This window comes from Herpailurus yagouaroundi, unplaced genomic scaffold (assembly GCF_014898765.1).
Source record: "Herpailurus yagouaroundi ecotype Mexico unplaced genomic scaffold, PumYag 166, whole genome shotgun sequence".
In the NCBI taxonomy this organism is placed as follows: Eukaryota; Metazoa; Chordata; class Mammalia; order Carnivora; family Felidae; genus Herpailurus; species Herpailurus yagouaroundi.
The window spans coordinates 35,356,477-35,372,945 of NW_024412407.1; the positions used below are offsets into that span (position 1 = coordinate 35,356,477).

Here is a 16,469-nt window from a genome sequence, read left to right on the forward strand (position 1 = left end):
AGCTCTATTTTCTCTTCCACCACTAACGCATTGTGTGACTTTGGGCAAGTACTTAACATTTTGTAAGAGAGAAATTAACCCATCAGAAGGTCTGCACTAGGAATGGAATGGAATTCCTACTTCAACTGTGAGATTTGAATTGTCCCAGGCTGACATCCCATTCCTCCCATTATTGGCCATTCCCATTGCCATTATTTTCAGTTCAAACACAGCTTTTGTACCTTTTGTCCTCCAGGTGAGAGAGAGATTGAAAATCAGTAGGTCTTGACAACTGATTGAATGTGAACATTGAGAGAACCAAATATGTCTTTGGGTCAGTGTGTTTTTAAACTTGCCTAATTGGAAGAACCTCCTGGGGCATTTGTTAAACGTCACAGTCTCTACTTGAGACCCCAAGTATCATTCTCCAGGGCGGGGCCTGAGTGATCATTTTATCTCCTATATGTATTTTTAATGTTTGTTTTATTTTTGAGAGAGAGAGTGCTAGCAAGGAAGGGGCAGAGATGCTCTCTCTCCCTCTCTCCCTCCCCTCCCCCTCTCCCAAGAGGCTCTGAGCTGTCAGCACAGAGCCCGACGTGGGGCTCAAACTCACGAACCATGAGATCATGACCTGAGCTGAAGTTGACGCTTAACCACCTAAGCCACTCACGTGCCCCCATTTTACCATATTTTTAAATCAAGTTCCTTAAGTGATCCTTGTAATTAGACAAAACTGAGAACCTGCTGTATAGGAAATTGAATGTAGTAGGTGGTCAATAAATGCACCTATATCTATTCCACTAGTCCATTTAATAGTTCTTTCTACAGTTTTACATTTTAGCCAAGGTCCACAACCCCAGAATTCCAAAAAGCAAACACTATTTGCAACAGAAAAAAATTGACCATTTATTGCATTGTGGTTAGAGGGCCTTTTAGTCTCTGATACTTAGTGTTTTATGATGCTTACCTATGTTGGTAGCAAATGGTGATAGATTTCTTTTGTACCTATTTGAGAATCTGTGCAGTGAGGTAAAACAGCGCAGCCTTGTAAGCATTATGTTGGAGTCTATGCCATGATTTCCATTTTATATGAGATGGTGAAACTAGATATTTCGGTATTTAAGTCATTGAATTCTTAATAGACAATACTGTGGTTTGCTTTATACTAAATTTCACTTGTGGCAAACTTATTTTATTTGTAATGATCGTGCTTTCAGTTTTAATTTTGAATATGTGGTCTTTGGTACTGCAGGTTATTTATTTATTTTTAAATATAAAAAAGATATTTATTTTAAGATATACTGGTCTGGCAGGCCTGAATCTGTAGGACAATGTTAAAGCAAAATTTAGTGCTATCAAAAAGTTTGAAATCTTTATGTCTACAAACCTGAAAATTGTTTACTTAAGTTTTATACAACTTCTAGCTTCTTTTTCTTCTAGAGAAAGAAGAAATAATTCTAATAATAATTCATAATTATTATAATTAATAATGCTAATAATTCATTATATTATCTGGTATCAATCTGGTGACATCTTAATATCTGTTGCACTAAATTGATTGTAACAGTTCTTAATTTTTTTTTGATCATTTCATACTGTCATTTCCTGTGATTTAATTTAGGTTTGATGTTAAACAAAGATTGCAGACTGTCAGTGCAGTTTTGCCCTGGGCAAGCTCTGAGGTAGTAGTCTTTTTTTTTTTTTAATTTACATCCAAATTAGCATATAGTGCAACAGTGATTTCAGGAGTAGATTCCTTAGTGCCCCTTACCCATTTAACCCATCCCCCCTCCCACAACCTCTCCCATAACCTTCAGTTTGTTCTCCATATTTATGAGTCTCTTCTGTTTTGTCCCCCTCCCTGTTTTTGTATTATTTTTATTTCCCTTCCCTTATGTTCATCTGTTTTGTCTCTTAAAGTCCTCATAAGAGTGAAGTCTTATGATTTTTGTCTTTCTCTGACTAATTTCACTTAGCATATACCCTCCAGTTCCATCCACGTAGTTGCAAATGGCAAGATTTCATTCTTTTTGATTGCCAAGTAATACTCCATTGTACATACATACCACATCTTATCTATCCATTCATCCACCGATGGACATTTGGGCTCTTCCCATACTTTGGCTATTGTTGATAGTGCTGCTATAAACATGGGGGTGCATGTGTCTCTTCGAAACAGCACACCTGTATCCCGTGGATAAATGCCTAGTAGTGCAATTATTGGGTTGTAGGGTAGTTCTATTTTTAGTTTTTTGAGGAACCTCTGTACTGTTTTCCAGAGTGGCTGTGCCAGCTTGCATTCCCATGCAGGTTACTTTTAGAAAGGAATATTGGTCTGTACTAAAACTATATATATTTATATTGCTTGTCTGGAATACATATGAATGCTTTGCACCTTGAAGCAGGGCTGTCGTAGGGATATGTAATAAATTTTTAAAAATCTAGGGGTGCCTGGGTGGCTCAGTCGGTTGAGCGTCCGACTTCAGCTCAGGTCATGATCTCACACTCTGTGAGTTCGAGCCCCGCGTCAGGCTCTGTGCTGACAGCTCAGAGCCTAGAGCCTGCTTCGGATTCTGTGTCTCTCTCTCTCTCTCTCTCTCTGACCTTCCCCCGTTCGTGCTCTCTCTCTATCTCAAAATTAAATAAAAACTAAAAAAAAAATCTTTAAAAAAAAAGTAATTTAAAAATCTATTTTTTTCACATTACTAGGTCACTGTTGGATGAATCCCATGATTCTGTATTAAAACTTATCTTGATTAATGATTCATGTAAAATAATTTTTACTGTCTTCCTCTGAATAGCATGAGCATAATGATTTGTGACTCGTTAAAATATATATACTTTAGTTTTTTGTCATAGAAGGTATGTATCTTGTATATACATATATACGTGTTTGTGTGCATAGTATATATATATAAGTGTATATATATAATGGAAATGTTAGAAATTACTGAAAAATAGGTAGGTAGTCACCCATCATGCCAACATTCTGCATCCCCTTCTCTTTGCATTCTGCTTTATTTATTTTGGCCTTTAATTTTTTTTTTTTTTAAAGTTTATCTATTTTGAGAGAGAGAGAGGGAGAGAGAATTCCAAGCAGGCTTCACACTTAGCAGGGAGCCTGAAACGAGGCTTGATCCCACAACCACAAGATCATGACGTGAGCTGAAATCAAGAGTGGGACACTTACCTGACTAAGCCCCCCAGGTGCCCCTATTTTGGCCTTTTAATATGACTAATTCTTCTGTTTATAAACAGTTACCTGGCTAGTAAGACTTAAACTTGTACCTATTGCTCATTTTGCTTGATACTGGTTCATCTGAAACAGGGACAGAATACAGTAACTGAGCTATTTCTGAAAATTTTTTTGGTAGAATAATTTAATACTGTAGTCTAAATAGCCGTTTTCCCAGGCACCTCCAATCAGGAAGTCAGTTATTTAATAAGGATATGTTTTGTGTCAGGCGTACTGCCCTGGATCTAGACCATCACTAGTTCCTTGGCTCTTTGCTTTCCTGTTAGATTTTGTAGTCACCATTCTAGGCAGAGCCCATCCTTCGACAACTAAAACTTTGTGGGTTGCAACTAGTCTCCTTGCTTTCATCTCTTAATTTCAATCCATAGGAAGTTACCAGTGAAATGCATCTAGCAGTGTGCTCATGTTCTTTTCATAAAGTTCACAGTGACTTAGATGGTTTTTAGACTTTCAGGACACTGCACCAGCTGACTTCTTTCCCTTCGCCAACTTATTTTGTTATTCACTGTTATAATCTGTGTTCTAGCTGGGAAAATCTGCACGCAATTTATCCCTTTACTTTTGTTTATGTGTTTTCTTCATGTAGATTTTTCTTCCCTCTTCTCTGGCAGTTTATATCCCTGTTTTCCTTCAAAAGCCTAAGACACTTTCTTCTTTTTGACTTGTCGTACCCCTGCTAGCATATTATCTTTTTATATTTGTCCAAATACCCCTTTTCAACTAATTAATATCAGGGACCTTCCATCCATTCTGTTTTTTTCCCCGCAGTGCCTCATATTGTTTTAGAAACCTACCAATACAGACACAGGTATTTGTCAGAGTGGGAAATTGAGACTTTGGTAGGAAGATATTCCCTGCTTCCCTGCTGCGTGTGGCATGCCTGAACCTGACCGACATCACACCAGAATTTAGTGCCATCCAAAAGATGACAGAATCACCTCTTTAAAAAAAACAACAAAACAGCAAATAGGAATAATATCCTTTTAAACTTGCATTGTTCAGCAGGTGTTTATAGGAAATCTTGTTTTTGGACTTACTTTTTTCTGTGGATTATAATCCATTACTATTTTGCTTTTCAAATTATTTGGGAAATCCTTTTTAAAAACAATTTTTTTAATGTTTACTTATTTTTGAGAGAGACAGAGACAGAATGCAAGTGGGTTGGGGCAGAGAGAGAGGAGACACAGAATCCGAAGCAGGCTCCAGGCTCCGAGCTGTTAGCACAGAGCCCTACTCGGGGCTTGAACTCAAGAGCTGTGAGATCATGACCTGAGCCGAAGTCGCAGGTTCAACCGACTGAGCCACCCAGGCACCCCTGGGAAATCCTTTTTTAAAAAGGAGCCGATAGAGTGAACTGGGAGCTGAGATAAGGGGCCTGTAGTTATTTCATTTTCCACTCTGCCTCTTCTTCTCTTCGAAGGTCATCTGGATGGGCTTGTGCTCAACTGAGAAGAGAGCGAATGGCTCCCCAAGGCTGCTGGTGGACGAGGAAGGGCAGGGCAGGGCAGTGACGCTGCTGGTGCAGGTGCCAGTCAGAACTTGCCAGTCAGACTCTTGGTGGAGACCACTTCGTCCCTATGTACAGAGCTTGCTCTCTGCTTTCAAAATCTGAGCACTAGATTATAAGTAATTCAGATCTTGTTCGTTTTCTAAGCAGTCTAGTGTGAAAACAGAGAGAATTTGGGTCTTCCTTTGAGGTTTAGAGAGGGGTTTTACCTTTAGTGTCTAGATCATCAGAGCATTGGAGGGCTAGTGAAAACGTAAGATACTAAGTTAATCATCTCCACGCAGTATAACCATGTATGAAACACCAAACTGGAAAAAGTTCCTCTCTCTTCTCTGAAATAAAACTTTATTACAGTAACAAATAAAAGATTTTAAAGGTTGATAAAACACCCGAATCTATGGATGACTGTTTCAAAGCAGTCTGTGATTTGTGATAACTACTTAGGATAGCAACCCTTATCAAGGGCCTTGGCATTCCCCGCCCCCCCTGCCCCGGAAAACAGAAAATGGATTCGTGAGAAGGGCTTAACCTGACAAAAGAAAATCATGAAGGGAGAAATGAAGAAGGAGAGAGGAAGGAGATAGGGGAACAGCAAAGCCTCTAAGAACAAATAAGGGCAGAGAAACTACAGGTAGGTTATGTGATGGAGCCAAATTATGAGGAAAGGATAGACTAAAAAGGACAGAATGGAAAAAGTAGCTCTGGGATGAGGACAGGGAAGATTCTGATTCTTCTCGTGGCTGCCCCACTTCCTTGCTGGTCTCCTTGCTGTCCTGTGGCAATGTGAGTCTTTCACCCAGGTCCTGGCCTTGTCACCCGCGTTGCCCTGTGGTACAGCTTCCTGATATCATCCCCGGGCCCCAGAGGGGGAAGTGTGAGGACAGATGCAGTGACTTAAATTAGCATAGCCTGGGAGCCTGGAGTGAAGAGTGATGCTGCTGCCACTGCCCCTTCTTCCTCTGCCCCTGGCCTCTCCCTTTATTTTTCACCTGGTAGAGTAACATGCCCCAGAGGGGACTCCTGGGTACCAAGGGACTGGCAGAGAAGTGGAAGGCATTGTCTTGGAGCAAACCTTGGGAATACCCCACCACAAGAGAAATGATCGTGCTGTTTGTGGACCCATTGCCCAGGAGTTATCCATTTTAATTTGTGTGTTGTAGGATGTAAGCTGTAATTCTGTGACATGATTGCTTAAAGAGCAAATCATTCCTGGTACTCTGTCCTGTTAAAGCACCTTGTGAAAGCCTGAGGTGCATTGACCGTGATATCATATTCTTACTGAAATAGTCTTTAGACGTTAAGTGATCACAGGATTCCTCCTTTTACAGGTGAGGGAAAAAAAAAAAAAACAAGCTTGGGGATGTCAAGTGACTGTTGCTGTGACATTTTAGTGTCTTTGTAGAGGAGCTAAAATTAGGAACAAGGTCTCCTGAATCATCTCTGGAGACTTATCCTGGTCCACAGTTGTTGTTTTTAAAACCAATGCATCATAAGACCTTACTTGTTTCTAAATTCCTAGATTTGCTTTGGTGTCAAGGGGCAAAGAAAAGGAGTAGGCTTAGGATGGAGGTTGATTGGCACAGAAAGAAGCCTGTCGTGGGTTTTTTTTTGTGTGTGTGTGTGTGATCGTAGAGTTACGTAGCTCTGGCTTTTACTGTTAGTGGAGCTGAGCAAGGGGCCTGCAGCTACCCCTGGGCCTGGCTGGTGTCCTGTTTTTGAGGCCCCAGAGTTATTTTTAGCCTCAGGGCCTTGGAAGCAGGTGTGGTCCAGGCTTGAAGGCCACGCCTGGAATGTGTTCAAGTCTTGTTGTGCGTGTCTATTTAGGAGCTCAGAATAGTGAGGAGGCCGCTGTATATACTTTGTTGAAAGATTTGTGCTTTTCCAGTAAGAGGAATGAAAGTCCTCTTGCAGGCTTATTTTGGAAACTTTATAAATTGAAATACATTTTAAGAGTGTTAGGGAATATATTCATTTAAAAGAGAAAACCATCTATGAATTCTTTGTGTAAAGAAGAAAGCTTTTGTATTAAGAGTCATACCCCAACGGACCTACTGAACCTCCAGGTTTATAGTCATAAGTGTGTGATTTAAAATACAATTTCTTGTCTCTCCCTGCCCCCCAACATTATTGTTATTGAAAATAATTCTTTGTAAGTTCTGTGAAGTAGAAATCCAGCTTTTATCTTGAGGGTAAACATCAATTTTCCTTTATTGTATTGTTAATCCTATACCTTGTTCTAGCCCAAAGTTTTCTTAATGGTCCTGGTAAGGAGGAATGCAGGCACGATGGCGACAGCCACTTTAGGCTCTGAAGTGTTATGTCGTGCCCTTTTTCTAAGACGTTTTTGTACCTTTACAAGATTATAGAAAGGAAAAAATAGTACCTTTTGAATGTATCCGTCATGTGCTCATGTGTGTATGTGGGTGTTTGAGGTTCTGCTTTACTTTACTGTTTTGTAACTTGCTTTTATTCTCTTAATGGGTCATGACCATCCTTCATTGTCAAGAAGTATGCTTTCACACCATCATTTAAAAATGTTGCATGATGCTGTGTTGCAGGATTCAGTGTGACTTGTAGGTTATTTAGTCTCCTTTTGCTGCGCATGCAGACCTTTTCCATTATTTTTCACGTGTCTTTAAATTTTTTTTTTAATGTTTATTTATTTTTGAGAGAGACAGAGACAGAATGAGATTGGGTTGGGGCAGAGAGAGAGAGGGGCACAGAATCCGAAGCAGGCTCCAGGCTCCGAGCTGTCAGCACAGAGCCCGACTCGGGGCTCGAACTCCCGAGCTGTGAGATCATGACCTGAGCTGAAGTTGGCAGGCTCAACCTGCTGAGCCACCCAGGCGTCCCTCACATGTCTTTTAACTGAAACGTGAAGCAGTTTCTCATTTGTCACTTTGAAAAGATCCGTGTAAGCCATTTTGAAAGTATCTTCAGGAGAATAGTTTGGCTTTGTGGTTTTACTTATTTTAATATCAAAAGACTTAAAGTAGATAAAATTACAAAATATACTGTGATAAACTTGGGCTTAATTAGAAGTGGTGGAAGGTTTGGTGTTGATGATTCCCAATTGTTTTCCATTGCTTGTTCCCGGAGCCTTCTGATCTTCTTTGGAAAAATTAAATTATATCCTCTCTTTACCAGACTATATCCCACATTGTCCAGATGTTTACCCTGGTTGTAATATCATTAGTAATTTCACTCTTTGTCAGGAAAGTACACCTTATCTTTCATGTAGTGGCATTTTGTTGTTTTGGGGGTGAAGTGGACTAAAGATGGTGCACGGATAAAGATGATAAGCTTACATTAGTCTTATCAACCCCTTGAACACAGTAACCTAACTGACAGAGTCCTTGTGGTTAAGTATTTGATACACTTTTTAGCAAGGAGAGCTCCATGAAAGCATTTAAAATTTTTTTAATTTAAAGATCCGTTAAACTGCTTCCTTGCTGTTTAGATCTATTCAAGCACACATCTTGTTTAACATGTCTTTGATCTTTTGCTACATTCTGTGCTGTAAAATCAAGATTTCATTATTAGGTACATTTGTGGAGTTGGAAGAATTATATTGATATTACTAGTAATCTTTCTTGTTACAATTTTTTTCATTTCATACAGCACTTTTTATTCTTTTGCCAAGGAACGCTTCTCCCTTTGTAGTTTTAGTAAGAAACTACTGAACTTGTGTGTGTGTGTGTGTGTGTGTTTGTGTGTGTGTGTGTGTGTGTGTGTGTGTGTGTGTGTGTGTGTATTTCACAGTAGAGTGTTCGAGTGGCTGGAAATACTTCATTCCTAATAGACCTAACCATTTTACTGAAGAAGGACGGAGCACCTACCGCATGATTAACTAGCACTTGCCCAGTTCAGCGTTACCTTGGGCAGCACTGTATTGATTGGCCTCAAGTCTTTGACAGAGAGAGCTGCAGCCTTCCCAGGATCCACCTAGCTCTCTCACCTCCTCATGGCTTGTACTTAACCATCAGAGTAAGACCTTTTCTGACTACTCTGTTTAAAATTGCAACTACCCAACTGAACTCTCCTTCCTCCCCTGGTTTGTTTTTTCTCCATAGCGCTTGTGTTGTTGCTGTTTGTTACTGTCTCTGGCATTGCATTAGAAACTCCAGAAGAACAGGAGTTTTCACCCAGCACATTTTTGCTGCATTTCTCCAGCAGTGCCTAGCACTTACTAGGTGCCCAACAACTGTTTGTCACATGACTGAATGAGTTACAGTAGGCCTGACAGGTGCTCAAGAAAACCAAGATGTACACATTAGTGTCCTTATCTGACCTCTGTTTGGTTTGATCTGACTCTTTCCACTCCTGCCTCCAGTCCACCTTTATTGCAAATAACCTTTCCAACACATTTTTTCCTTGAGTCTCAGATTAAACCAACCACAGACCACATTTTCTCTCGCCCAGAGACTTCATGTAAGGATCCTTCTATTCCCATTCCCTCAAGACCACCTCATATCCAGGCCCCTCTTCGGGGCAGAGGGAGGGTAGAGTCCTTAGTTTTTAGGCAAGGTGCCTGGAGAAAGCATTATATGTTAGAGGGAGCCGTGGGTACAAGGAGTGTGTCTGGAATAGGTACATGGTGTGGTGGAAGGAGGGGAGGTGGTGGAAGGAGGGGAGGTGGTGGAAGGAGGGGAGGTGGTGGAAGGAGGGGAGGTGGAGGAGAGCTCCGAAGGATCAGGGAATGGGAAGCTAGTAAGACAGACAGGTGAGCACAAACAGGAAGCAGTGCTGAGGAAGGACAGAGGCTCCAGCTGAGCCAGTACCCAGAGTGCAGTGCTCTTCCTGATCAGAAACTGGGTGAAGTCTTCTCTCAGATCTGGACTCTACCTGGGCTGACCTGTGTCTGAAGAAAAGACATTGTATTTAGTCTTTGAAGGATGGCTGTTCTTCCAGCCTTTATCTGTGGGTCCTTGATGTATATATAAACAACCTAAGCCTCTGATAGGAGTGGGTTCTTTCAGTGGTGCTGTAAGTTGGTGAGAGATGCTGGTTTTATGGTGCTAACAAGTGCTGTCTCTACTTCCAGTACTGTCTAGACACTTGTGCTTCAAGCTTCAAGCAGTCTGTCCCATTATTGCCCCCACTTGTCAGAACGTGTCCTCTATTTTGGGGTAAGAAAATATGGTCAAGACATTAATAAGGTGACTGAAAGTACATTAAGCTTATATAGTTGTCATGGCTTTGGTGAGGGTGGTTTTTTGGGTTTTTTGTTTTGTTTTGTATTTGTTTTTTAATATATTTTACCAAATATTGGGCCTCAGAATTTCTGTTAGGGTTTGCCCACAGCATATGAGTCAAAGTTGCTTTAATCAGTGTAGATGGTCAAAGTCTAAGCTGTTCTTGCTTGTTTCCAAACTTCATAACCTGCTTTTTTCCCTTTTGATTTGTTCAGTTTTCCTGTTACTGAAAGTCCATGTTTAAGGCTCTGCCAAAGGCTGTTTAGTGTATCTTGTTGCCTATTTCCTCAGTTTTATTGGAGGGGAAAAAAAATTTAAGACCAGCTTGTAGTTTAATAAAAGCAAACTTCTCACCTGATTGTATCCTTTCCATAAATTCTCTGAGAATTTGAACTTGAGCTCAAGCCCAGCCAAATAAAGCCCAGTCACTCTCCTCACTGAACAGGCAGTTCAGGCACCCCAAACCCATAGAATCATCCTTTCCCTGCCGAAAATTTCTTTGTAAAAGGAAGTCTTTCAAATGGAGATGTGCCTTTCTGAGGGGTGGCCTCTGTGTCTTCATAGGTCCTACCTTTCAGACATGCGGGCATGTTCTTGGAGCCCTCGCCCTTACCTGCTGGCTGTAGGCCTTGATGTGGCCCTTAAGGCAGCTGTGCTTGGTGACAGTGGAGCTGTTGCTGTTAGCAGAAAGTAAGCCATGGGCAGGCAGAAGGGGGAAATTGTGTGTAGAAAAGGTTCTCCCCTTTTTTTCTGGTGGGATAGACAAAGTGTCGCTGTGACTGACCTGGAAGCCAGGATATTGCTGGGAAGTTGAAAAGAGGAACACCTCCTCTAAGAACAGGAGGGAGATGCTTAATGGAATCATTTAAAAACTACCTTAAACTTAAAAAAATTTTTTTGTTTGGGCACTATGTTTAAGGTTATGTGCAAGTGGTGAAGAAAATCAAAAGAAAAAATTTTCCTTTTAGCTAATTACTCTAGTGGCAAATACTGGTTTTTGTTTAGTCGAGCGGTACATTGTTCTTTAATTAAAACAGACTCTCACTTGTTCACCTTATCATTAAAACACTGTTAGGCTTGGGGCGCCTGGGTGGCTCAGTCAGTTAAGCGTCCGACTTTGGCTCAGGTCATTATCTCACGGTTTGTGGGTTTGAGCCCCGCGTCAGGCTCTGTGCTGACAGCTCAGAGCCTGGAGCCTGCTTCGGATGCTGTGTCTCCCTCTCTCTCTTCCCTTCCCCCACTCATGCTCTGTCTCTCTCAAAAATAAACAAACATTGAAAAAAAAATTTAAAACAGGCTTTTGGTTCTCTGACATAACTAATTCAGCAGTAGTGTACTTCATTTCATTGATACTCTTGCAGAGTAGAGTGAATTACAGTAAATAAAACACCAATTTCCATGATAAAATCATAGATAAATTTCCATAGGTAACTAAATAGAATCTAAAACATAAAATAAATTACACAAAAACTTTAAAGTATGAATATTAACAGGGGAAGGCTCTTCTACAACTTCTGTTCATATTAAGTATTGTAAAATATTTGCCAAAATGGGTAAAATGCAAAATAAAGCAAAAGTGGTATTTTTTAAGGGAATTTGCCCATTTTGTTCCCTGATCTGTGTAGTCATTTTTTTATACTAAAATGTTGCCTCAGCCTCTCTCCCTTCATAAATAAAGTTTTTTAAAACCTTGATTTCTGGGGGCGCCTGGGTGGCTCAGTCAGTTAAGTGGCCTACTTCGGCTCAGGTCATGATCTTGCGGTCCGTGAGTTCGAGCCCCACGTCGGGCTCTGTGCTGACAGCTCAGAGCCTGGAGCCTGTTTCAGATTCTGTGTCTCCCTCTCTCTGACCCTCCCCCGTTCATGTTCTGTCTCTCCCTGTCTCAAAGATAAACAAATGTTAAAAAAAAAAAAAAATTAAAAAACAAAAACAAAAAAAAACCCCTTGATTTCTGAAAGTGGGATACTTGGCAAATATTTGTTTAGTGGCTCTGGTTAAGGTTACTAGTCTTTGGTATGATAAATACTGGTTTATTCCTTTTTGGAGAAATAGAAAACTTTATTGTATGTATAGAAAAGTATTCTTTCATTGTCTTCTGAAAAGCCTGATGCCACCCAGATTTCCTTGGTGGTAGACTGGGGCACCCCATCAGTCTCCTCAGAAGAGTCTTCCCACTGCTCCAGCTGCCTGCCCCTTCTCCTGGGTGTTGGAGGTAGGCCAGGGCTCCTCACCACAGTCCCCAGGCAGCCAAGAGGGCAGCACAGCTAGAGGGCCCGGAACACCTTTGTCTGGGTCAGTGTGATGAGGATCCGCAGCAGAGACACTGCTCAGGGCCAGTGCTGCCACCCCGGGTCCCTTAGCATTTTTCAGAGGGCTTTACGCTGGTGGCTTCTCCACCTTCCATGGTCCCATGACCACCAGATAGGTGTCCCCTTTCCCAGGAACTTATGGTGCCATCCTGTCTTTGGGTGAGAATAGCCAGAGTCACAACAAGGTGTCCTTTAAGAGATGAGCCTGTACTTCATGAATGTGCACATCACATTTTAAATTTCTCTTAAGTCGGAGTAGTTGTAGAGGATACTGTCTGATTGGGATGCCATAAAACAGTTTGCTGACCTTTCAAGCATGCTATTAAGAATTACCCTTCAGCTTTTGGGTCCTCAGGTAAAACCCCTGATTGAATAGGTGTGATGTTGGGGAAAAGGGGGAGTTGTCTTTTAAGGTGAAGTGTTTCTGTGTTTTAAAACATTTTTTTTATTAAAAAATTTTTTGTTAATGTTTATTCATTTTTTGAGACACAGAGACAGTGAAGTGGGGGAGGGACAGAGAGAGGAGGAGACACAGAATCTGAAACAGGCTCCAGGCTCTGAGCTGTCAGCACAGAGCCCGACAAGGGGCTTGCACCCATGGACTGTGAGATCATGACCTGAGCCAAAGTTGGGTGTTCAACTGACCGAGCCACCCAGGCGCCCCTCTCTGTGCATGATTTCCAAAAGTGCACGTATGGAAGATACATAGATTATATCACATCCTAATTAAATATGAGAAAAAAATAAAATTGTAGTATTTAATTTAAGTGAAGGAAAAAAGCAGGGTGCATAATAAGTGTATATACTGCATAACCGGTTGAACAAAGGGAAGGAATATATATTTGTGTCTTATTCTGTATTCATTAAAAAAAAAAAAAAAATCTTTGGAAGAAATCAGAAGAAACTATTGACCATGGTTTCCAGTAGAGGGCAGGGGGGAGACCTGGGCAGATGGACAAGGGTAGGAGAAGGATTTTCAGTGTATTTATGTTTTTCATGTATTTGTTGGGGTTTCAGTATCATGGCAATTTTTAGTAGTTTTGTTGAAGTGTAACAAACATAAAATAAACTGTACATATTCATAGTATGTATACATTTTATACCTTTTTTTGAACCTTGTGAATATGTTGCCTATTAAAAATGGAAAGAAAATAGTTAAAACTTTAAAAATTGAACGTTTAAATAAATCAACAAATAGCAAAGCTGGCCTGTCCTAGGTTTTGTTATATGCACTTGGGCCCTTACAGTTCAATTCTAAGAATGTTTATTCCTTTTAACTTCTTGTAGAAATTTTGGGTAAGATTAGCTTGTGGTTTTGCCAACAATAAAATATTCTCTTGTCATCTTTTAAATCCTACCTGATGCAGAAGGTTTCAAAAACAAAACTGTCACAGACATGTTCCCGATCTCAAGGTACTGACATTCTTCAGAATGAACAGTGAATGCCCAGAAATTTCTAAATTAGGGTTGCAGCCTAGGACAAGGACCTGGCCCAAATTCTCTCACTGTAAATAAACAAGGTTTAAGGCAATTGTTCCCCCACCTCCCATGCCCCCTTGGTAGGGCTCTGCCTCTCACATAAATCTGTTTGGAACTACAGAAAATCTGACCTTGGGCATAAAGGTGTGACAGGAGAGCTCCAGCTGGCCTGAGTACAACATGAAAGGATGTGACTTCATCCTCATTTCACATTCAGTGCTTTGCTTCAATTACATCCTCATATTAGGGTCACTTGGCCCAGACCTTTTCTTGGTCAGGGAAAGGGTCTTTCTGCTTCTGGAACTCCTGATTCTGGTTCTCTAGGTAAGGATGTGCCCTACTGTTTGCTGTAGTCGATCTTTGGTTTCAGTGATTTGGGCTCAGGAGATTAGGCTGAAGGGAAGCAAAGATGAGAACTTTCTCATTCAACTTTTGCATGTTTGCTGTCTTCTCCCTCCCTTTGTCCCTTGATCTGCTAACCCAGATAACTGCTTTGTTCCATCCGGATTTTATCATTGAGAGGAGCCAATCAGACTTGGATACTCAGTGCCATGGTTGGAATCAACTTGCTCTTGTTCTCAGATTTCCACTTTCTGTGCCACCCGGGCACCTCCGTGGATAAGTCAAGCCATTCTTCCTCAGTCCAGTTTCATTATGGGAGCAGGTGCTTAGGGAAAACAGCGTAACCCAGTAGTAGGGGCCCTGGTTTGGGAATCAGATAATCCGAGTACAGGACCTTACACTGCTGTGAACTATGTCACCCAGTAGTTAGGATTTGATTCAATGCTGTATCCTTGGCAGGGGCTTTGCCAAAGTACATTCATTGATTGGGATAGATTCTCTGCTCTGGTTTCTTCAGTTGAAGATAGAGATGACTTTTATACCTCATTGCCAGTAAGCTATACTAAAAATAAATACATTAAAATAAGACAAAAGATGGACAAATAATGTATTCTGTATGGAGCTGATTTGTAAGGTGCGGGGGCAGAAATGGTTTCTCAGGAGCCTTCTGACCCCCTGTGTGTCTGGCTCTGAGGGAAAGAGTGCAGCTTGGTTGAAGCTCAGCCATATAGGAGGGTGGAGTTGCTTCTGTGTTTATCGGCTAAATGACATCTTTGAGGTTCCAGGTGCAAGGCAGCTCTGTCCACCGTTGGCATCTTTAAGGTATTTTTCCTCCTTTCTCTTTATGATGAGTAGTTGCATTTTTTTTTTTTTTAATTTCTTAGAGTGTAAGCAGGGGAGAGGGGCAGAGGGAGGGGGAGAGAGAGAGAGAAGGAGAATCCCAAGCAGACTCCACACTCAACCCAGAGCCCAGCATGGGGCTTGAGCCCACGACCTTGGGATCATGACCTGAGCTGAATTCAAGAGTTCGATGCTCAACCAGCTGAGCCACCCAGGTGCCTGGGTAGTTGCATGTTTACTTACTGTAAATAACTTTGATAATTTTATCCTCTAAACAGACTTTGTGAAGAGATAGGCCTATGTTACATCTACATTTCATAGATGAGGAAACTGTGGTTCAGAGAAGTTATATAATTTTCCAAAGTTAAGTAACAAGTAAATGGCATGGCCACTTCTCTTTGTATTCTCCATGCTTCAGTTTCTAATCTGTAAGTCTGAAATTAGGAATAGGACCCAGTGATGTTTGAGGGTTTTACCATCCTGATCAGAACTCAGTTAATCAAATACTTAGTGTCTTTTTTTTTTTTCAATGTTTATTTATTTTTGGAACAGAGAGAGACAGAGCATGAACGGGGGAGGGGCAGAGAGAGAGGGAGACACAGAATCGGAAACAGGCTCCAGGCTCTGAGCCATCAGCCCAGAGCCTGACGCGGGGCTCGAACTCACGGACCGCGAGATCGTGACCTGGCTGAAGTCGGACGCTTAACCGACTGCGCCACCCAGGCGCCCCAAATACTTAGTGTCTTAAATCATTTGTGGAGGATTTTACTTTCTTATAACAGTGTGAATTGAGTATCTTATGTACAAAGCACTATGGAGGCAGGACATGTAATACAAAGTCTTTACCATCAAATAGTTTACCCTGCAGAAGGTGAATGCCAGCAGTGGATATCTGGTGTTATGTAGTGTAGAGGATTTTCAGTGAGCATAGATGGACCAGGGAGCTAGGAGTCTGAGAATATTGGTCAGGGCCAAGCTGTGGGCACAAAAGTCCCAACTGGTATCAGTTAGGAAGTGGCCAATTAGGGCACTTGGGTGGCTCGGTCGGTTGAACGTCCAAATCTTGATTTTGGCTAAGGTTGTCATCTCAGGGTCAGGGGATGAAGCCCTGTGTCAGACTCTGTGCTGAGCGTGGAGCCTGCTTAAGATTCTCTTTCTCCCCCTCTGCGCTCTCCCGTGCTTGTGTTCTCTCTCTCAAATACAAATAAAATTATATATATACATATATATGTATATGTATGTGTATATATATATGTATGTATACATATATATATGTATATACGTATGTATATGTAAATATAAAGGAAGTGGTCGATTATAGGAGTTTGGCAAGAATAGGGACGCCCTGGTTCTAGTAGTCAGGGTTCTGTATGTCTGCTGTATGGTTGCTGACCTAGAGTCCCAGGTTGGGATGTGAGATTTTCTAAGACTGCGAGTCAGTGATTCTCTTAAGAATGAGGCACCAGGGGCGCCTGGGTGGCGCAGTCGGTTAAGCGTCCGACTTCAGCCAGGTCACGATCTCGCGGTCCGTGAGTTCGAGCCCCGCGTCGGGCTCTGGGCTG

General features: G+C 41.4%; 1 protein-coding gene across 1 annotated transcript in view; it reads left to right on the plus strand.

The window, feature by feature from the left end:
* DUSP16 (dual specificity phosphatase 16) overlaps positions 1–16,469 on the plus strand; it is a 90,329-nt gene that overhangs the window by 27,844 nt on the left and 46,016 nt on the right. The window lies entirely within an intron of this gene.